Raw genomic sequence first — 22,954 nt, forward strand, 5'->3', positions numbered from 1 at the left:
AGTCATTTCTATTTCAATTAAGCTTTGGGATGGAGGGGGCAACTCAACCAACAGTGCTAGAATTAGCAGACTTTGTATTGCCCACTAAGTAGCCACTCAGAAATTGCATTTAGAGATGAGGCACCATCTATTATCAACCAAAACTCAATCCATTGCAAAGCAGATTCACCCTCACTAGTACAAGTGAAACATCTTTAGGCCAAAGTTAAAAATTACACAACACTAGGTTATAGTCCAACAGATTTATTTGGAGGCACTAGCTTTCAAAGCACTGCTCCTTCATAGGTGGTTGTGTCACACAACCACCTGACAAAACAGCAACGCTCCAAAACCTAGTGCCTCCAAACAGACCTGTTGGACTATAACCTAGTGTTGTGTGATTTTTAACTTTGTACACCCCAGTCCAACAGTAGCATCTCCAAATCATTTTTAGGCCAGCATATCTATGCCCACTTATTAAAATAACAAGTGGAAATTCCTTTCAACAGTTTAAATACAATGGGGAAAGAGATGTACTTAGATAAAAACAAGTGGACACCATTTACCTAAGGTTGATGGTTATTCTGAAATAACAGTTGTCTATCACTTTGAATGTTGCATTTCCCCATCCATAATAAGTCTCTTGTTATGGATAATGGCCTGAGGTTACAGTACTTATTTTAAAATGGTTTCTGTAAACACATTCCAAACATAAAAGGTAAGTGAAATTAAAGCTACATATCTAAAATCTAATTTGAGACTTCTAACAAATTCACATCATGACCAAGGTTACAGCACATGCACATATGATGTAATCACACTGACTTTCAAAAGTAACCCAGGGTTCAGTTGAAATGGTAAATGACCCTCAATTTAAAGGCAAATCAAAGCAATTCATCAACCTTCCATGCTGTAGGAGCCTATAACAGTAACTAACCCGCACAAACAGCCCAATCTACAGGATGCTCTCTTCAACCCAAGACACTCGCTTGATTCTCATAACAGAGTATACTGTTGATATTTAAATTAACAAATATTCATATTATGGAAAACATAAATGTAGAAATCCAAAATCTGGCCTGTACATAATTGACAGCAAAAAATATCACCAATGATAAATTTCAATGTTTACAAACAGGACTGGGTTTGTAATAATTTTAGATGCCACAACATTAAATGTCAAGTTTGAGAAGTAAAAGATATTGGAGTAGATTTTACACTAGGACACGAGCCTGAAACAGTTTTCTTTCACCTTGAAAGAAAAGATAATTATTGAAATGCTAAGTGGGACTAGATTGATATTGGATATCTGGTTGGCAAGGACAAGTTGGACTGAAGGGTCTGTTTTCTGATGTATATGCCATGACTCTGATGTAGTTGTCCAAACTTAGAGCAGTTTTTGACCAGAAGAATCTAAACCAATGTTCACAACAATAAACGCAAAGGTGGTGATGCAAACTGAGATAATCAACACCAATTGGAGACAACCTGAGATTTGCAAATTAAACTGACAGTTACATAATGACCAGCTTCAGAGTAGGGTCAATTACATAATTAATTCAAACAAAATACACCATCTTTTACAGACATATGCAATAATTCCCAAACTGAAAGAACGTAGCAGGACAAAAGTTACCAGTCCATCTTGTATGCATATTTCATGAAGCACAGACTGAGGACTCTCCACTGTAGATAAGTCTGCTTACAACAGTTGCCATGACTCATAAGCTTTAGACAAGGATCTTTTGATAGGCAAACTGGGCAATAACAGGGGAGTCTACTGCGCTTCAATAATTGTGTGCTTGGAACACATTATGGAACAATAATTTTAAATTATTACACATCATTTCTGAAATTCTAGGATGCATTCAATGAGAATCTCTTGTTTAATACATATTAGCATGAACTGAAAAACCAAATAGAAACACCATTTTTAGCAATAAGAATAACTTAACCTGAGGGATTTCTCCAGAATGTCACACCTCTGAGTAATGCACCAGAAATCAATTCCCACTATTACCAGCATTAATAACATTTTTAAACTTTTATGACAATGTACGTGAAGTCCCCAATTTAGCTTTTGAATAGATGCAGGCTCACAGAAAACAGACCAACTGTCAGTACTTAACAAAAGCTATTTATTAAAAGTAAATAGTTGTTAACCTGTAGTTAGAATCTCTGAACTATTAACACATAACTCTACTAGTTAAAACTCAAACCTCCTTACACAATTACAGAGACTGATAAAAACAAATTGGAGGGGTAAAAGAAAATCTGCAAGTCAGTTCAATGGCCCCAGTCTACAGGATTCATTGAAATGATTATTTCACTTGCCAGGATTTTCTGTTGAGGGTTTAGGTATTTCTCAACAGCAACTAGGGATGGGCAATAAATGCCAGCCCAAACAACGATGCCCACATCCACAAATGAAAAAATAAAACTACCTGGTTTCTGCCATGGGCAAGTCTGCCTTCTGCAGACTTGCTCCTGGGTTGAGATGAAAAAATGTGTAATACTGGGAGTCACCAACACTACATTTTAAAAGAATGCATATCCAAAAAACAAATAATTAGCTTAGAACAAATGAGCAATCATGAAATCCACAAGTGCACACAGAATACTGATATTGTACTAAAAGGTTTTAATAACCTGCAGTCAGTTTTACAAAGCAGTTTTACAGAGAATAATCAAAAAGGGATACAAGAAAACCCACGATCATCCTAAGTTTTCACCATGAATGTCATGGAATCAGAACGTTAAACCACACCCATTTTTTATTCCTTCATGGGATGTAGGCTTCACTGGCAAGGCCAGCATTTCTGCTAACTGCCTTCACCTGAGGGTAAAAATCACTAAATAAATTAGGGGTATGTCCTTTAAGCCTGCCGTGCCATTTAATTAGATCATGGTCAACTTATTTGTGATCAGAAATCCACATTCTTATCTACCCAAACCTACCTCCCTTGCCTAACAAAAGTCTACCACCTCCTTAAAAATATTCAATGAGTCTCATCTCTACAGGCAAAGAGTGCCAAAGTTGCACATACCACCAAGTGAAGAACATTTCCTTCATCTTTGCATAAAAGCCCAAACCCTTAATTTTGAAACTCCAGTTCTGGACTTACCCACATGAGGAAGCATTCTTTCCAAGTCCATCTGTCAACAGCATTCAGAATCTTATAAACTCCAATCAGATCACCCACACTCTAAATTATGATGAAATCAAGCCTAGCGTGTACAATCTTTCCTCATTAGACAACACCCTTATTTTCAAGTCCCACCCAGTAAACCTCCTCTGATGCACCTCCAATGCAGTTACATCATTAAATAAGGATGCCAAAACTGCACACAGTATGAGATTTGTCTCACCAGTGCCATGTACAACTGAAACTTAACATATTTTACATTCAATTTCTCTCAAATAATTAACTAGCTTCTGTACTTTGGAATTGTTCCTGTTCTGCATTTAAATACGGTTTTTAAAATTCTGCGCCAAAGCGAACAACCTCACATTTTCCGATATTATCCTACTATCTGCCAGATTCCTTGCCCATGCACTTAATCTACCTGTATCCCTTCTGTAGTCTCTTTATATCCTCTTAAAACATTTTCCTACCTATCTTTGTGTCATTTGCAAATGTAGCTACTGTCACTCTAAGTCATTGACATAAATTGTAAAACTGACAGCCCAACACAAACCCATCTTGCCAATCTGAGGAAGATCATTTCCATGAACAACTTTGTGCCAGAGATCCCATTTTCTTTCCATATCGGTACGTTACCCTGACACCAGGAACTCCTATTTCAAACAATCTCTGGAACCTTGGCCACTGCCTCCAAGCACCCATTTATAACCTCCTTAATGACAAATTACAATCCTTTCCTGTGACAAGGTCAAAAATCTCAACACCAGGTTATAATCCAATGGGTTTGTTGAAAACACTAATTTTGAGTGTTGCTTCTTCATTAGATGCTAGTGAGCAACAGGTCAAACTAATTAATGGAAAGTTACCTCCTTTCCTCCCTTCTTGAATAGAAGGATATTTGCTACTTTTCAGTCTGATGAAACCCTTCCAGAATCTTTGGGAACATTCCACACTGTAAGGAATCTAATCTAATCTTAAAAATTAGCACCAATTCCTGCCCAATTATCGACACCAGGAAGTCAAACAGAACCCAGAGTCTTATGAACCTGCAGCTCCATCAGTTTACTCAGTACCACTTCCCTGGTGCTGATACTTTCACTAAACCCCTTTCTTCCTTCAACCTCATGATTCACAGGAATTATTGGGACTTTTTTGTATTGTCTGTAGTGAATTCTGAAGCAAAATATTTAGTCATTACATCTGCCATTTCTTTATCATCTGGTAACTCCCAATTCTCACCCTTTAGAGGATCAACATTTACTTTACTACCTTTAAAAAGTGTTAAAAGTAAAGTTAGCTTCCTCCCCTACTAATTTTCTCTTTCTGATTCACTGTGAGTCACTGTGTTCTGACCAGTCATTTTTGCACAATTATTTGCATTTTCAATTGGTTTGATGTTTTCTTGTATTATTGTATAACTTTTAATATAATTCAAAACATTTGCTGAAATGCCACAAAATTGGCTCAGTGGTTAGCACTGCTGCCTCACAGCGCCAGGAACCCAGGTTCGATTCCAGCCTCGGGGAACTGTCTGTGTGAAGTTTGCATATTCTCCCATTGACTGCGTGGGTTTCCTTCGGGTGCTCCGGTTTCCTCCCACAGTCCAAAGGTGTACAGGTCAGGTGAATTGGCCATGCTAAATTGCCCATATTGTTAGGTGCATTAGTCAGAGGGAAATGGGTCAGGAGGAATTATTCTTTGGAGGGCCGAAGGCCTGTTCCCACACTGTAGGGAATCTAAAAATATATGCATGCAAATCCTAAACAATTTGCATTGCAAACCCTGCAGTGCATCTCTGTAACCCAAATACCTAAAAATAGCTTTTATTTCAAAAATAAAGTGAAATGTCACCACATGACTTACACCCTGAAAATGGTTTTCCCCACGGATTTCAATTACTTGCAAACACTTGTCCCATTGGAGCAAGTGGGGTGTCACTTGAGGTGGAAGGGAATTCAATGTTTTATTTTTAAAGCACCGCAAGGCTTACCATTTTTATTGCTTTGCAGGTGTTCACTCAGTCAGAGCATTAGGGCAGCCACTGCTGTCTGAAGCAAGCCACCTCAAAGCTTTGTTCAGGACATCACTTTGGGTGTCTCAACCCCCTCTCTGGGGAGCTGTGCAGTAAGCGGTGGTTCTTCTGTAAAAGTTTCTGTTCAGAGTTCCAGCAGGAGCATTTGATTATTGTTTATAGTTACTATTAGATGTCTGAATTACAAGGAATTATGATCAGCAATTCTGATATAAAACTGATTAGTAGAATTCCCCTGCAATGTCATAAAAATAAATCTGGTTGGCTTTGACAAACACAAGCAACAAGATGTTTCTGTACTTAACTCATTCCATACATCCAAATGAAAATGCAATGTAGATGTTTAAAACACACTCGGGATTCTAATATCAAATATAACTCAGCACATCACAAAAATAGTATGAAAGATTTTCAGTAAGTTGTTTTAAAATCATTTCACTTGAGCACATACTGGTCAATCATTTACTCTCAGCCATAGATATATTCGCATTACTCCAACTGACATTGAGAAATCATATGGTTACAAAGTTATAAAACTGGCATAATGTTTATTCACAGGCTCAAGGTTAGTTATGTTTAATGCTCAAGGAACACCTAGAATTATTGATATTCTGTGGCATTATTTTTCATTTACAACAAGAGGATATTGCTCCCCAACTATCAAAAAGGACATGAATAATGGGATAGCCACATTAGAGAAAGTTGAACTACAAAGAACAGAACAGTTTCTAAAAGCTGAGCGCTGCGAGATGCAACAGATGGATGCTAGCAAACAATGCAAATTCTTCCCACCCTGCAGACAGTTCTCTATATTAACAATAACTTATGAAATGTGAACAAGATGCTTCCCTCTGTATCCAAACAGCGGTCCAACCATGTTTCATTCCTACCACTGGAAGATCAGACCAAACATTACGAGAGATTAATACTGGTTTGTTATTCAAGCATTTCAATTTCCGTATCCGACAGTAACTATCTCCAATTAGAAAAGCTACAATAAACATTTCTTCAACTCCTTGTGGACTCAAACTTGTACATCATTTTAGTTACATAAACATGAATTTCATTACATCTGCCTTATAGTACTTAGCTGCTGTTCAAACACATTGATGTAATGCACTGCAATTGATTGAAAAATGCTAACCTTAGACTGGAACTGCATTATTGTTATTGTCTGTAATATGAAAACAATTTCTGTAGCATACCTGTCAAAATATTACCACCTTATGGTAACATGCTGCAACAATATTGCAAAGCAAAATTACTGAGCTGCACAAAGGTCAGTAATTGTTGTAATTTTACAACAATTTTATGTACAGAACAGTTGTATAGGGAAATAATTGGTCACATTCATCACAATACTGGAAAGATTTGGTAACAGACTATATATTTATTGCCTCTTCTAGCAATCTTGGACAGTATTTTCAGAAACCCATTATGAATACACATTCATATAAGATTGTGTACACAATGTATGACAGCATTGAGAAATTAAATGAATGACAGAAATTAATATTTGTTTCAGGTGTTTTCATTACATTGTCTGAAACCCAGAAATTGTTGCTAATGACAATAAATTATTACAAACTATCTTATTATGCACTATTTTCACAGCACAATTTCAAGTCAATGAATCATTGATACAATAAAATGGACTGCAAGGTGACTGCCATGGAACTGAGATTTTCAATACACAGCATACTGCAGGCAATAGGCTAGGTTCAAGCCCCATCTGCTCAAAGAATGTCTCAATAACATTTCTGAACTGGTTGATTACAAATATCTATATGGCATCCTGCATCATCCCATTTTTAGTATTGTGCTTTTGGAGCCTATATGGTCCAAATCAGTTCACAACTTGTCATGGTTGTGATACAGATTATGACAGCCCAATTGCAATCTGTATACTATTATACAGCAGATATTAATGAAGCAACCAAATTAGTTCTTCAAAATTAGAGTGTAATTTGGTGAGCAATGCTAGATAAGTTTACTTGTAAAACTTAAAGCCTTTCTTCTGAAGAGGCAGGGATTTGTAGATCAAGATCCTTCTTCATGTAATGATCATTTTGCTGCATTAGCACTAACATTAATAATACTAGGAAAGGTGACAAATCATGAAAATGTGGAATTAATACAAGAACCAACGGGCAGAGAGGGATCGACGGAGATATGAAAGGAATAGGGATGGCATGCCAGGACAGAACAGAAACTGGTGATGGAAAACAGAGTAGCAGGGAAAGGTAGTCTATGCTGAAAGCAAACCGTGCAATGTGATAATAGGCTGACAGTGGGTAAAAATGGGTTGGCTGTGCTAAAAAGCAACTCATGTCAAAACAGAACTGGGTATGGAAATGGGCAAAAAAGAGAATGGAATCCAGCGCTAAAGTTATTGAACTTGACATTGAGTCTTAGAGGCTGCAGGATCCCCGAGCAGAAAATGAGATGCTGTTCTTCAAGCGTGCATTGTGGTTCGCTGGAACACTGCAGCAGGCCTGAGACAGGAAGGTTTGGTGTGGGAACATGGTGATGTTTTGAAGTTGTAGGCCACTGTAAGTTCTGTATCGTTTTTAACTGACAGAAAAAGCGTTCTGCGATGCGGTCACTCAGTCTGTTTCACCTTCCCAATACAGGTGAACAAATATTGGGAAGTGGACTAGGTTGAATGAAGTACAGGTAAATTGCTGCTTCACCTGCAAGGTATATAGTGGCCTCGGGGAGTGAAGAGGGAGGAACTAAACAGGCAAGTGTTACACCTCCAGTGACTGCATAGGAAGTCCTCTGGGTGTGGGCAGGTGTTTACAGTAAGGCAAAAGTGGACCAGTATGTCCCAGAGGGAACTATCCCTGTGGAATGGTTGACAGGAGAGAGGAGGGGAATGTGTGCCTGGTTGTGGAAACCTGTTGGAGGTAACAGAAATGGTGGCTTACAATCTTTTGGATGAAGAGGCTGAAGGGATGGTGAGGATCAGAGTGATCCTACCATTGCTGTAGGAGGAAAGAGAAACGAAGGCAGGAGATGGCTCAAACATGGCCAAGGGCCCTCTCACTTATAGTAGTGGAGAATCATCAGTTGACAAAAAGGTGGACATTTCAGGTTCCTCAGTGGAAAATGGCATCATCAAAACAGATGCTATGGAGACAAAGAAACAGGGAGAATGAGGTGGAGTTCTTGCAGGAAGCAGGATGTCAGAGTCCGTAGTCCACATTTCTGTGGGAGTCAGTGAGTTTATAATGGATATCCATAATCAGCCTATCCCCAGAGATGTCAAGGAAGGAAAGGGAGGAGTCAGAGATGGACCAGGTGAAGGCAAGGGCAGGGACTGGAAGTAAAGTTGACAAATTTTTCAGTTCAGAACACAAATGGAAAGCAGAAAGATTTGTGGGTAGGGGTCCAAGTAAGATTGGAATAAGGAATATCTCTCATACCCCACAAAGAGACAGGTAAACCTGGGCCTATCAAGTACCTATGGTCACACCTTTGACCTGAAGACAGAGAGAGTGTTAAAGGAGTCGTTGTTCCAAGTGAGGATAAGCTCAGCCTGGGGAGGAGGCTGGTCATGGATGGGGGTGGTTCAGGCCTTCTTTCCAGGAAAAAGGGGAGACTGCTGAGACCATCCTGATGGGGACAGATGGATGTATAATGGGATTACACATCCATGGTGAAGAGGCAGCAGCTCCTGCTGGGAACTGGAAATTCTGAAACCAACGTAAAGCATCAGTAAAAGCGTGGATAAGTGGGAAGGGACTGGACAAGGGAAGAAAAAAAAATTGAGTCAATGTAGGAAGAAATCAGTTCCATGGGGCAGGAACAGGCAGAAACAACAGATCTGTCCAGGTAAAAGTGAGGACTGCAGATGGTGGAGATTAGAGCTGAAAATGTGTTGCTGCGCTTTTCCAGCAACACATTTTCAGATCTGTCCAGGTAGTCCTGTTTGTGGATTTTGTGAAGGTAGATCCTGTTGCCCCCCCCTCACTGGACACCCTGCAGTTCACGCATCGACCCAACCGCTCAACAGATACATTTAACACTATCATTCCTCAGCACCTGATTGCAAAGATGAGTCTGCTGGGCCTAAATGCCTCCCTTTGTAACTAGATCCTGGACTTCCTGACTGGGACACCTCAGTCAGTCCAGATTGGGAACAGCATCTCCAATGCCATCACACTGAGCATGGGCCCCCCCCCCAGGGCTGTGTGCTCAATCCACTGCTGTTCACCCTGCTGACACGTGACTGTGCAGCAATGTACAGGTCAAATCACATCATCGAATTTGCTGACGATATGACTGTAGTAGGTCTCATCAACCTACAGAGAGGAGATACAGTGGTTAACGGACTGGTGCAGAGCCACCAACCTGGTTCTGAACGTGGACACAACGAAAGAGATAGTTGTTGACTTCAGGAGGGCACAGAGCGACCACTCTCTGCTGGAGATCGATGGCTCCCCCGTGGAGATCGTGAAAAGCACCAAATTTCTTGGCGTACATCTACTAAAGAATCTAATCTGAACCCTCAGCACCAGCTCTATAGCCAAGAAAGCCCAGCAGCATCTCTACTTTCTGCGCAGGCTGAGGAAAGCCCACCTCCCAATCCCCATCCTCATCAAATTCTACACAGGGTTCATTGAGAGTACCCTTTGCCCGGACAGTGAGGACAGCTGAGAAGATCAGAGTCTCTCTTCTCTTCCTTCCATTAAAGACATTTACACCACCTGAAAAGCTAAGGCTAACACACCCCTCACTCAAACTCTTCTCCTTTCAAGGCCCCAAGGGATCCTTCCATATCCGTCACAAATTCACCTGCACCTCCACAAACATCATTTACTGCATCCACTGCACCCGATATGGCCTCCTCTACACTGGGGAGACAGGCTGCCTACTTGCGGAACGTTTCAGAGAACACCTCTGGGACACCCGCACCAACCAACCAATCCTCCAGGCCCGAACCACCCCCATCCATGACCAGCCTCCTCCCCCAGGCTGAGCTCATCCTCACTGTCCGGGTCTTATGATCCAAGACAGTGTAATTCTCGAACCAGACAGTGATGCAGCAGCACAGGGTACTCTTAATGAACACTTTAACTCCCCCTCCCACTCCGTCATGGACATGCAGGTCCTTGGCCTCCTCCATCGCCAGACCATGGCAACACGACACCTGGAGGAAGAGGGCCTCATCTTCCGCCTAGGAACCCTCCAACCACAAGGAATGAACGCAGATTTCTCCAGCTTCCTCATTCTCTCTCCCCCCCCCCCCCCCCCTCCCCACCACCTTATCTCAAGCTCAACCCTCGGACTCAGCACCGCCTTCTTGACCTGCAAGCTTCTACCTGACCTCTCCGCCCCACCCCCTCTCCGGCCTATCACCCTCACCTTATCCTCCTTCCACCTATTGCATTCCCAACGCCCCTCCCCCAAGTCCCTCCTCCCTACTTTTATCTTAGCCTGCTTGGCTTGGCACACCTTCCTCATTCCTGAAGGGCTTAAGCCCGAAACATCGATTCTCCTGCTCCTTGGATGCTGCCTGACCTGTTGCGCTTTTCCAGCAACAGATTTTCCAGCTCTGATCTTCAGCATCTGCAGTCCTCACTTTCTCCATAGGTTACCATGAGCCCAGGTTATCTTTCATACCACTGTAGGTTTTAGGCATTAGCCTAGTGGGTGTTGATAAATTATTGATAGTCATAGAGATGTACAGCACTGAAACAGACCCATCGGTCCAACTCATCCTTGCCGACCAGATATCCCAACCCAATCTAGTCCAGAACCCAGAGAACACTCCTCCCTCGAAGGCAAGACAGTCGACAGAATCGCCGGATCAAATGTGGCTGAGCTGCTTGGCCCTGAAGTGTCAAAGTCGGTATGAGCACTCTCATTCACTCCCATCCCCATATGGACCACTTCCCACAATTGGAAATCGATGAAACTCGGCCAGAACCTGGAGGACACTCCTCCCTTAAAGACAAGACAGTCACTTCCACCATCATCCTCACATCTTGCCGAAAGGAATCACTGAACAATGAGCAGCAGGAATACTCTCCCCGAAAGTAGAGTGAAGTGTAATACTTTTAGGACAGCAGTAAATAGATTCTTGACTACAGCAATCAAAGGGTATTGGTGGTAGGTAAGAAAATGAAACTGTGGCCTCCGTTCAATGTCTTATGAAATAGCACAGCAACCAAGGACTAAATGTCCAACATCACTTCTGAATCACATGAATATATTATATATAGAAATGAAGATTAAGTCTAGTACATGACCAAGTTTTAATATGAATAACATTTGGCCCAAATATTTAGATGAAAAATATATCTGAGGGATAAATATTACACACTATGGTTAGATTAATCCTCAGCTTTCCAAAACATATCTCAAATAGCTAATATCCAAATACTTCAATCTCAACAATGCAAACTGAGAGGAGATAGTGCAGATACTGATTATTTCTCCATTGCACAATAAAACCTGCAAATAACTGCTGCAAACAGCTCATTTCCCAGTCCTGTTAAATGGAAGGAAACTGTCAGCAATACTGTAGAAAATAAGTAAAATACATAGCAGCAACTGAATTGCTAAATGAAGTCAATTGTCTATTCATCAGAAAAATCTACTTCCCTTGTGTTTCGGAAAAGGTTAGACCATTATGACAAATCATTCTAACAGAATAGTTAAAAAGGTACATGACTTTTTTTGTGGGGCAGGGGGGAGAGAAGAGAGAGTTGGCATTTCTTCTAGGTTAAAGGCCTTATTGAATAAGTTTTTCAAAGGTATGGCAAAGTAAAGTTCGCACATTCCAATCAGCAAAGGAAACATTAACTAGAAAGAGTATCAGTATTCTATACAAATATTCTTTAAATGGTTCTTAATTTAGGAAAGACCAGGTTTGCTACATGTTTCAGAACCATTCATTGTAACACTGCACGGACTCCCCAAACCACAAGTTGAGTTCACCAAATGCTTTTATGAACCACATTTCTAACACCACCAGGTTAAGTCACTGATACCATTTCCTTGTTACAGCCAACCAATTTCTTGATGAGCGAAATAAAATTTGTCATTTAAACTTATTAGTTAAAATACAGACATTAAAGCATTAGCTCTAAGTTTATCAATGTGAATTCCACTGTTTCTCAAGGCTGAAATATCAAATTGCAAACTCAAAGCATACTTATACAATAAATTACAAGTTTGCCACAAACATGACATACTTCCTGTCACTCTCTTCCTCCTCCCTGTCACTTATGAGTGCTGCTATTGCAGCAAGGCAGGCATCAGACAAGATCTGCTCAGGATGTTTTTCAGGTTGAGGGTTCTGACAAAGGATCAATAAAGATCATTCCAGGAAAATATGAGGAGGCATTACGACAAACTTCAGAAATGGCAGAGCATGGCATGCTTCTCTAAAGGAAACAACTGAGGCCAAGTTCACAGCATCTATGAAGGCAAAAACTGGAAAACATTTGAAGCTGATGATGTTGGAAAATCGAAGGACAGCAGGCATTGATTTAATAATGCTTTGACAAAGTCAGCTGAGCAGAAAGGGTGGCCTGTATGCCCTCTCTCTGGCAACACACACCAGAGGGGGAGTCAACTTGGAACTTTCTCAATGCCACCAAAATAATGTGATTGTGAGAAGAAACTGAATTATGGTCTGAAAGAAGAGACTCACCACATTGCTAGTCAGACAATCCTGACACAATGTGGTGTTTTCAGCAGATTGCTAGGAAGAAAAACAGAACTGTACACTTCTGAACAAAAAGAAATTAGACAGTTAACAAGGAAATGGCAGAGAAGTGGGATAAGAGGGAGTTTTCTTTTTGCAGGGAGCCATGTGCACAAACACGGGCCTTTCGCTTACCTATAACAAAGCCCTCTCTGTGATTATAAAATATGTTGATGAGTGTTACCTCAGTCTTAAATTAAAATCCAGTTTTATTTGCGAATCATTTTGGCGAAGAATATGCATGAACAATATGGCCGGCTAACCGAGCATGCTGCAGCCTACTTTCCCTCTGGCTAAAATAGGAGAAAGTACTAACAGCTTGACACACACACACAGCGTCACGCAGAGCATTTAAACCTTTGCTCGGTATGATGTACAACAAAGACATCTTTTTTTTTAATGCCCTCTCGCATTGATCAACCGATGAAGCTTATGCAAAGCTAACGTGCGAGCTCTGACTGATTGACAAAGATGGAATTAGAAACGGGTAGCAAATTTCCGATCTCAAAAGCGTAAGTAAGCAATGCTTCCTGATTTCTGTGCAAGCTGCAATGGCGAGGAACGGGTGCGAGGACACCGCCCTAACCGTTAAAACAGGGTAGGAGAAGGGGGCAGGAAACTGGGTCTGAAACACAGGAGGTTTCTCTCTGCCCAGGATAAAAGAGAGGGAAAAAAAATGAAATGCATTTTTTTCTAAACTGCCTGGTGGGTGCTGAGGAGCTGCTAATTAATCTAGCGCTTCACCAAACTGCAGTACCCAGTGGAATAGTACAGTTTCTGATTATTAGCCGTCCTGATTAATCACACATTGTAGTTTTATTCAAAAAAAATTACAAACCAGGAAGTGACCCGCCATATTCATGCTTCAGAGATCAGAAATGAAAAAAAACCCTGCACCCGCACAACTCACATTCCCAGCCCGTCCCTTCCCCATTCCATATTCACTCTCCTTAGAAAAGGCAGCGTTCCTGCTCCTAACCTCCACAATCCTTGCTATTTTAATTGAAGAGAGTTAGATTAAGATCAGGGGCGGCGAGCGGGAACGCGCTCCGCTGCAAGGAAGGGGGCGAAATCCTCAGCGCGTTCCCGGGAGAGGGGGGGCAAATATCCCGCGCGTTCCCGCTGCAAACGAGGGTGGGCGATCCCGGTACAAGGAAGGAGGAAATAATTTTTCCTGCGCGTTCCCGTTGCGAGGACCCGAGGGGGGGTGAAATCCCCTGCGCGTTCCCGTTGCGAGGACCCGAGGGGGGGTGAAATCCCCTGCGCGTTCCCGTTGCGAGGACCCGAGGGGACGAAATCCCTTGCGCGCTCCCGGTGTAAAGCGGGGGTGGAAATGCCCTAAAGCGGGTACAGATACTAGCGGGGCCGCGCCCCGGGGGGGGGGGGGTAAAAAGCGCGGGTCCTCGCCCACGAGCAGCAGCCGTTACGGATCGGGGGGCGCTCCCCACGAGGGGCGACCTCCCTCTCCCGCGGGATCAGAGCGCGGTCCGTGCCGCCTCCCCCCTCCCCTCTCCGGTTCTCTCTCACCGTGCTCAGTGACACTGACCAGCACAAGCGGCCGTATCCCCCCTCTCTCTCTCTCTCCGGTTGACTGACTACCGAGCGGGCTCTCTCTCTCTGACTGAATCTCTCCGCCCAACACCGAGCGGGGGGTGGGCCCTGTGCGTCACCTCCGGCCAGCGCCGGCTTGACACCCCTAGCGGCATGTCGCGGGTACTGCAGCTCAGTGAGGGGTAGACCTGGGTGGGATCTCCCTGAACACCAACTACTGTATACCTAGACACCTCTCTATCCTTCAGCTGATGGCTAGTGCTCCCAAATAAACCTACTGGGCTCTAACCAGGTGTTGTGTGATTTTAACTGGATTAACAGTTCAGCAATAATACCACTAGGCCACTAGCTTTTGGAGCACGGCTCCTTCAGAGAGAGAATTTCTAATTTCTATCTCTCTGAAGGAGCCGCGCTCCAAAAGCTAGTACTGCCAAATAAACCTGTTGGCCTATAACCTGACGTTATGTGAGTTTTAACTTTGTCCATCCCACTCCAACTCAGGCACCTCCACGTTATGTTAATCCAGTGACCCAGCTCCTGGCAAAGGATTTCACCCCAGAACACCAACTTTCCTGCTCCTCGGATGCTGTCAGATCTGTTGTGCTCTTCCAGCCTCACATCTACTGATTAATGTTTTTGGGGACATGGGTTTGAATCCTGCCAAGGCAGATGGTGGAATTTGAATTCAATAAAAAAACTGGAAGTGAGAAACCATTGCTAATTGTTGGAAAAACTCATTTGGTTTACTAATGCCCTTTAGGGGAGGAAGCTGCCATTCTTAAGTGCTCTAGCCTACATGTGACTCCAGACCCACAGCAATGTGGTTGACTCTTAACTGCCCTCTGGGCAATTAGTGATGGGGAGTAAATGCTGCCCTAGCCAGTGAAGTCCTCATCCAATGAGTAAAGAACAGGAGTGGGTCATTCAGCCTTTCAAACCTGCTCTGCCATTCAATACCATTATGGCTGTTCATCCAACTCAAGTAGGCAAAAGTGAGGACTGCAGATGCTGGAAACCAGAGTTTAGATCAGAGTGGTGCTGGAAAAGCACAGCAGATCAGGCAGCAACTTTGAACTCAGAGTTCCTTTTCTGGCTTTGCTACAAATTCCTGTCTCTTGAAATTCAGTTGGCACAAAGAGCTGACTGGTCATTACAAGACCAGACGAAATGACTCACCTCAGCTCTAACTCAGCCCTTGTCTATGCTGCACTTCCCATCCCGTGTTCAGTCAGACATAAACAAAATGTGATAAAAACAGAACTGAAAAGGCCAGCTTGTCCAACAGGCTCTCTGGTTCATTGTTGTTCTCAGTCTGTCCTTCCCCCACCTTCCTCAGTACCCTCTTCCTCCACACATTGCCTCCTCAATCTAAGTCTACCTTTCTTCCTCAATTTTATTTGGCAAATTATTGATGGGTATGAAATAATTGGATAAAGAATTGTAATGCTGCCCTAGGGTCTTAAATCCTTTCTTTCAATACTTGCTTGGAGTGAGGGGATCACTGGCATTTATTCCCCATCTCAAATTGTCCTTAAATAGATAACCTTGTTAGGCTATTTCAGAGAGTAGTTAACAGGTAAGATTTCTTTCTCTAAAGGATGTCAGTAAACCAGATTCCCCAAACATCATTATATAGTCACCATTTGACGAGCTTCATAGTAAAATCTGATGTCAAATCCCACCAGTTGTGGTGGTAGGATTTGAACCCATGTCCCCAAAACATTAATCATTGCCTCTAGATCATTAGTCTAGTGACATCACCACTACACCATCACCTCCCCACAATGTTAGCAACTTTGACACAGGGCTGCACTTTGAGAAACTGCTGGACCTTGGAAGTTCTTGTGGAGTCCTGCAATGCTCTTTCATCCCATTGGACATCCCTCCCCTGACTGCCACTGCATCATGAAAATCAGATTTGTGACTGGGTGGGGTTATTTCACCCTAAGTCGAGAGTGTGGCGTTGGAAAAGCACAGCCAGTCAGGCATATCCCCGTCATCAGGAATCTGATTCCTCATGAAGGGCTTATGCCCGAATCGTCGATTCTCTTGCTCCTCAGATGCTGCCTGACTGGCTGTACTTTTCCAGCACCACACTCTCGACTCTGATCTTCAGCATCCGCAGTCCTCACTTTTTCCTCATTACACCCTAATCCAATTCTGAGCTTATCTGAGATCCACAATTTTCCGCAGATGGTCACTGGGCTTGTGATCTGGAATTGGAAACCCTGGCTAACTTTCCACTACTTAACAAAGTATGGTCCGGTGCCGATCCGCAAAATAATAACAAGGCTTTGTGATCTGTGGCTGGACCTTCGGTTAAACGTTTGGTCATTTCTCTTGACATCTTCTTCAATGTTACATTTTTTCCAGGTAATACTCCTAAGGAATATCCTACATGTTCTCCAAGTTAAAGTTGCAATCCTAGTCCAATTTCTTGTTGTTGTAAGGCTTAATAAAGCACCAGATGACCCACTTAAGCCACCAACCGGTTTCCTGTTTACTTCCAACATTGCTGTTTATCTCTGATCAGATTATTTCCACATTCCAAGACTAAGTCTGCTTTATTTTCCAAATTGATGTCATTTAAATTCAAACATTGTTGCTCAACATTTTAAAACCAATACTACTCTCAGAATACTGCAGGAAACATCAAGTATCATAGAACACATCAGCTTTAGTTTCAATGTCCATATTACAAAAAAATTGAGTGCAACCTAATTGTAAGTCCAATTTGATTCTGAATCAACAGTTGAATTCTGATAAAATGTAATTGAACCAAAATGACAATTGAGTTCATCTCTCCACAGATGCTGCCAAACCTATTGAATCTATCTTTTCATCAGATCACTGTTTTAAATGGTGTAGTGAGACTGATTTAACTGCATCACAACTAAAACGAAAACTCAAATTTTACGAAAAAAAGCCTTAGAAGAAACAAAATTACAAATCACACAACAACAGATTATAGTCCAACAGGTTTATTTGGAAGCACTAGCTTTCGGAGCGCCACTCCTTCATCAGGTGGTTGTGGGGGACACAATTGTAAGATACAGAATTTATAGCAAAAGTTTACAGTGTGAGGTAACTGAGATTATACATTGAAAAATACCTGGATTGTTTGTTAAGTCTCTCATCTGTTAGAATGACCATGTTGGTTTCACTTCTTTCATATGTAAATCAAAAAACCTTTTTTTAAAAGTTACATTCACAGGTTAATTGTAACAACTGGTGTCAGCCCAGATAAGATGTTGAGATGTTGAAGGTGTTAGCCCCCTGTGTTCCCTGTCTGTGCCATAATGTTTTGACTGATTCTAATCTAAAAAGTGAATCAACAGAGTCTTACATGGATTCATGCAGTTTTTGAGCAAAATACAATGTAACTCTGCAAGTACAAATTCGCCCCACAAACGTAAATGTGTATGTGTGAATGTGGGTTTTTTTGTGTGTGTGTGTGTGTCTGGGGTGGGGGTTTATGAGTGTCTGTGAGAGAGTGTGTATATGTGTGTGTGTGTGAGTGTAAAGTGGCCTATGTCTGTGAGAGGGTGCATGTGTGAGTGTGGGAGTGTGTGTCTCTGTAGGAGTGTGTGTGTGTGTCTGAGGTGGGGGGTTGTGAGTGTCTGTGAGAGAGAGTACATATGTGTATGTGAGGGTAAAGTGTCTAAATCTGTGAGAGGGTGCATGTGTGAGTGCGGGAGTGTGTGTGTCTGTAGGAGTATGTGTGAGTATCTTTGTGCGTGTCTGTGTATAGGAGTGCCTGTGTCTGTGTGTGGGTGTGTCTGTGTGTGTTTAATGCAATGGTGGTCATCTGTAGTATGACATGAACCCAAAGTCCCAGTTGAGGCCCTCCCTATGGGTACCGAACTTAGCTTTCAGCCTCCGCTCAGCCACTTTTCACTGCTCCCTGTCCCGATGTCCGCCTTGGAGGATGGTCACCCGAAGGTCTTATCTCGAATGTCCTGGACTGCTGAAGTGTTCTCCAACTGAGAGGAAACCCTCCTGTCTGTTGATTGTTGTGTGGTGCCCATTCATCCATTGCCATAGCCTTTGCTCGGTTTCACCAATGTGCCATGCCTCATGGCATCCTTGCCTGCAGCATGTGGGATAGACAACATTGGCTGAGTCGCATGAGTACCTGCCATGCACATGGTGGGAGGTGTCCCCACATGTAATGGTGGTATCTATGTACACACTCTGACACGTCTTGCAATGCCTACCGTGACAGGGTTGTATGGAGTTGCCCTGAAGGCTGGTCAGTTTGTGACTAACAATGATCTGTTTAAATGGCGAACAGTGGAGGTGTGGGGAAGGTCTTGGCGAGGTGCTCATCCTCATTGATAATGTGTTGTAGGTGGATGAAGAACAATGCGTAGCTTTTTGACTCCTGGGAAGTACTGGACAACCAAGGTTCCTTGCGGTGGCTCGTTGGAACTGGCGGTTGACGAGTTCAGCATTGTACCCCGTTCTTATGAAGGCATTCCTGAGTATTTTCAGGTGCCTGTCACGTTCTTCCTCATCTGAGAAGATCCGGTGTGTGCGTAGGGTTTGTACATAGGGGATGGCTGTTTAATATGTTTTGGGTGGAAGCTGGAGATATGTAGCATTGTGAGGTTGTCTGTGGGTTTGTGGTAAGTGTGATGCTGAAGTGCTGGGGTACGATGCTCAACTCATCGACCGCCAGTTTGTTGTGCCACAGCAAGGAACCGTAATTACCTCCTCAGGGATAGGCACGTGCTGCAACCGACAGGGAACCCTTCGTTGTCCAGTACTTCCCAGAAGCCAAAAAACTATGCCATGATCTTCACAGCCTGCAACACATTATCAATGAGGCTGAGCACCTTGCCAAGACCTTCCCCACACCTACACTGCTTGCTTTTAAACAACCGCCAAACCTCAAACAGATCATTGTTTGTAGCAAACTGACCGGCCTTCAGGGCAACTCCATACAACCGTGTCACGGTAGGCACTGCAAGACGTGTCAGAGTGTGAACATAGATACCGCCATTACACTTGGGGACACCTCCCACCATGTACGTTGTCTATCTCACATGCTGCAGGCAAGGATGCCGTGAGGCATGGTACATTGGGAAAACCAAGCAAAGGCTACGGCAACGGATGAATGGGCACCGCACAACAATCACCAGACAGGAGTGTTCCCATCCAGTTGGGGAACACTTCAGTGGTCAAGGACATTCAACCTCGGACCTTTGGGTGACCATCCTCCAAGGCGGACTTCGGGACTGGCATCAGCGAAAAGTGGCTGAGCAGAGGCTGAATGCTAAGTTTGGTACCCATAGGGAGGGCCTCAACCGGGACCTTGGATTCATGTCGCACTACAGTGGAGTGCCACAAGGATCGGTGCTGGGTCCTCTACGTTTTATCATTTACATAAATGATTTGGATGCGAGCATAAGAGGTACAGTTAGTAAGTTTGCAGATGACGCCAAAATTGTAGGTGTAGTGGACAGCTAAGAGGGTTACCTCAGGGTACAACAGGATCTGGACCAGATGGGTCAATGGGCTGAGAAGTGGCAGATGGAGTTTAATTCAGATAAATGCAAGGTGCTGCATTTTGGGAAAGCAAATCTTAGCAGGACTTATACACTTAATGGTAAGGTCCTAGGGAGTGTTGCTGAACAAAGAGACCTTGGAGTGCAGGTTCATAGCTCCTTGAAAGTGGAGTCACAGATAGATAGGATAATGAAGAAGGCGTTTGGTATGCTTTCTTTTATTGGTCAGAGTATTGAGTACAGGAGTTGGGAGGTCATGTTGCGGCTGTACAGGACATTGGTTAGGCCACTTTTGGAATATTGCATGCAAATTTTGGTCGCCTTCCTATCGGAAAAATGTTGTGAAACCTGAAAGGGTTCAGAAAAGATTTACAAGGATGTTGCCAGAGTTGAAGGATTTGAGCTACAGGGAGAGGCTGAACAGGCTGGGGCTGTTTTCCCTGGAGCATCGGACGCTGCGGGGTGACCTTATAGAGGTTTACAAAATTATGAGGGGCATGGATAGGGTAAATAGACAAAGTCTTTTCCCAGGGTTCGGGGAGTCAGAACTAGAGGGCATAGGTTTAGAGTGAGAGGGGAAAGATATAAAAGAGACCTAAGGGGCGACATTTTCACACAGAGGATGATACGTGTATGGGATCAGCTGCCAGAGGAAGTGGTGGTGGCTGGTACAATTGCAACATTTAAAAGGCATCTGGATGGGGATATGAATAGGAAGGGTTTGGAGGGATATGGGCCGGGTGCTGGCAGGTGGGACTAGATTGGGTTGGGATATCTGGTCGACATCTCTATGACTCTATGACTCATTTCACAAAATTACTAAGAAGAGATACAAGATATGTTTGTAACAAATTAACCAGATCATGGACTAATTTACTGTATAAACAATACCTTCCTTTTAAAATTATCATCCTTATCTTCAATCACTCATGTGGCCTTTCCTCTTTATCTTTTTAATTGCCTCCAACCCTACAACCCTCTGATATCCTGTGCTCCTCTAACTCTGGCCTCTTGCAGACCCCCAGGTTAATGGTTTCTGCTTCAGTTGTCCTACCTTCGGCTATGGCTTCACCTAACAAGGTCCTATCCTCTGGAATGCCCTCTCTAAGCCCCTCCGCCTTTCTATCTCTCTACTTCACTTAAGTTCTTTACAGATGCTCCTCAAAACCCATCTCTTAGTCACCTGCCCTATTATTCCTTTATGCGGCTCATGTCAAATTCTGTCTGAAAACCTTCCCTGCAATGTTTGTTACAATAAACTTGCTATAGAAATGCCAACTGTTGTTGTTAATGTCACATAAAGGTGCGGAAGTCAATCCAAATAACAGAGCAGCTTCAAACCAGTTGATGAAATGGTTAAATGATGTGTTTTATTTCTGCAAGACAGCTTTGTTTGAAGCTCTTACAAAGAAGAAACAAGAACCTCTTCAACTAGTTGGATCTATGCAATCTTTTATCTGACCTTCCTTAGAATTCACACATGCTCACACTTAGAGTTATGTCTTGCCTCTGTATCTGTGGTGACTTGGTGGAGCTTATATTTTGATGCTGAGAATACGGATTGTAACTGCTGTTATTTTTGGATGGCATTGACCATTGTTATCTTGTTACGATTAGCTCACAAACATCACCAAACAGTTTGATAGGCGTGTGGGGACTGAAATTTACATCATATGTTAAATCTCTATCATGTAACTTCCGGGGGTCTTGTTACAGTATGTACACATTATATGAGCTTAAAGTTGAAATTTGAACTCCAAATATAATTTTAATTTTGGGGTTTATTCTCTTGAGGTAATAGAGATACTTTGTTGAGAATTAAAGCTAGACATTCCAGCAGGTAAATGAGGAAACATTTGCACACACAAATGACAGTAGAAGGTTGGAACTTCCGTCTTCAAATAGCAATTGATGTTGCCCTGCATTGAATGAATTAACTTGAGGAGCAGTAACTACTGTAGGGTATTAAGCTATGAAGGATCCCACCTTCATTGGTAAATGTTTCACAGTCCAAATTGAGAACCATTTTACACATTTCTCCACTTCTGATTTCCTAAGACTTAAGCCAGTGATATTGGTGGTTGTGTAGGCCACTTTGGGGGCAGTGCACGGATTTTCCCCCTGACTTGTAGTGTACTGATCCCATACACACTTTTGATATCTCATGTTTAAAGAAATATGTGCAAATGGTGGGTGTAGATGTCGGTAATTCAGAACTTGACAATTCATTGGCACTGAAACCAAAAAAATGATGGAAATCACAGTGGGTCAGGTCGCATCTGTGGAGAGACAGCAATCTAACGTTTTGAATCTAGATGACTCTTCATCAGAGCTGAGCGAAGGGAAAGTGTTGGGAAAGTGATCTCCTATCTGGCAGGCTCATAAACATTCTTTGAGGAAGAAAGAAGACAGAAAGAGGGGCTGGGCTGGGGTGAGTAGGTCTCTCTGTCTGCACATGCTGTAGGCTCCTTGGAGAAATTACCCAGTGAGGATGGGCAGAACTACACCTGCAGATTCCACCTTGACTACACTTCATACCTGCAATTAGTATAGAGGGGCTTCTAATAATCTAACCATGTCAGCTAAGATCAGAGAAAGTACTTTTAATATTGATGATCGTTGGTCGTGAGGAACTCCTACAGTAATATCCTGAAGTGATGATGACTAGCCATTGGTGAATATGTCTGTCCTTCTGCACAGTGGATTTTCCTTTGACTCCCACTGACTTCAGTCTGCTAGGTCCTGAGCCAGCAATGGTGTAAATCCTGACCTAACTATTCTGCAGGCAGCACTAAAACCATAGGTTACACTTCATCAGACAAGCTGATTGTGGTTTGGTCAACAGTTTCCAGTAAGGTTGTACAAATAAATGATGGGGGTGGGTCTGAATTCAGACTGCGGTAATAGCATGATCTGGATAATCGAGATGAACAAGGGTGGGGTTGCCAGCAGTGACTGTGGTCTCATTGACCCTCAGAGTGCTGGGGTCTGCCTGCTTGGTTTCCACATAAACAGA

General features: G+C 42.8%; 1 protein-coding gene across 2 annotated transcripts in view; it reads right to left on the minus strand.

Annotated features, from left to right (window-relative positions):
* Positions 1–14,551, minus strand: part of arhgdia (Rho GDP dissociation inhibitor (GDI) alpha) — a 54,492-nt gene extending 39,941 nt beyond the window's left edge. Inside the window, exon 1 of one of the 2 annotated variants that reach the window (XM_072558812.1) lies at positions 14,424–14,551. The gene's annotated coding sequence lies outside the window, so the exon portion shown is untranslated. Of the gene's footprint in view, positions 1–14,404 lie in introns of both variants that reach the window. The other variant, XM_072558811.1, reaches the window with a different exon arrangement.
* Between the last annotated feature and the right edge of the window lie 8,403 nt (positions 14,552–22,954).

This window comes from Chiloscyllium punctatum, chromosome 39, assembly GCF_047496795.1.
Source record: "Chiloscyllium punctatum isolate Juve2018m chromosome 39, sChiPun1.3, whole genome shotgun sequence".
NCBI classification, from domain to species: domain Eukaryota; kingdom Metazoa; phylum Chordata; class Chondrichthyes; order Orectolobiformes; family Hemiscylliidae; genus Chiloscyllium; species Chiloscyllium punctatum.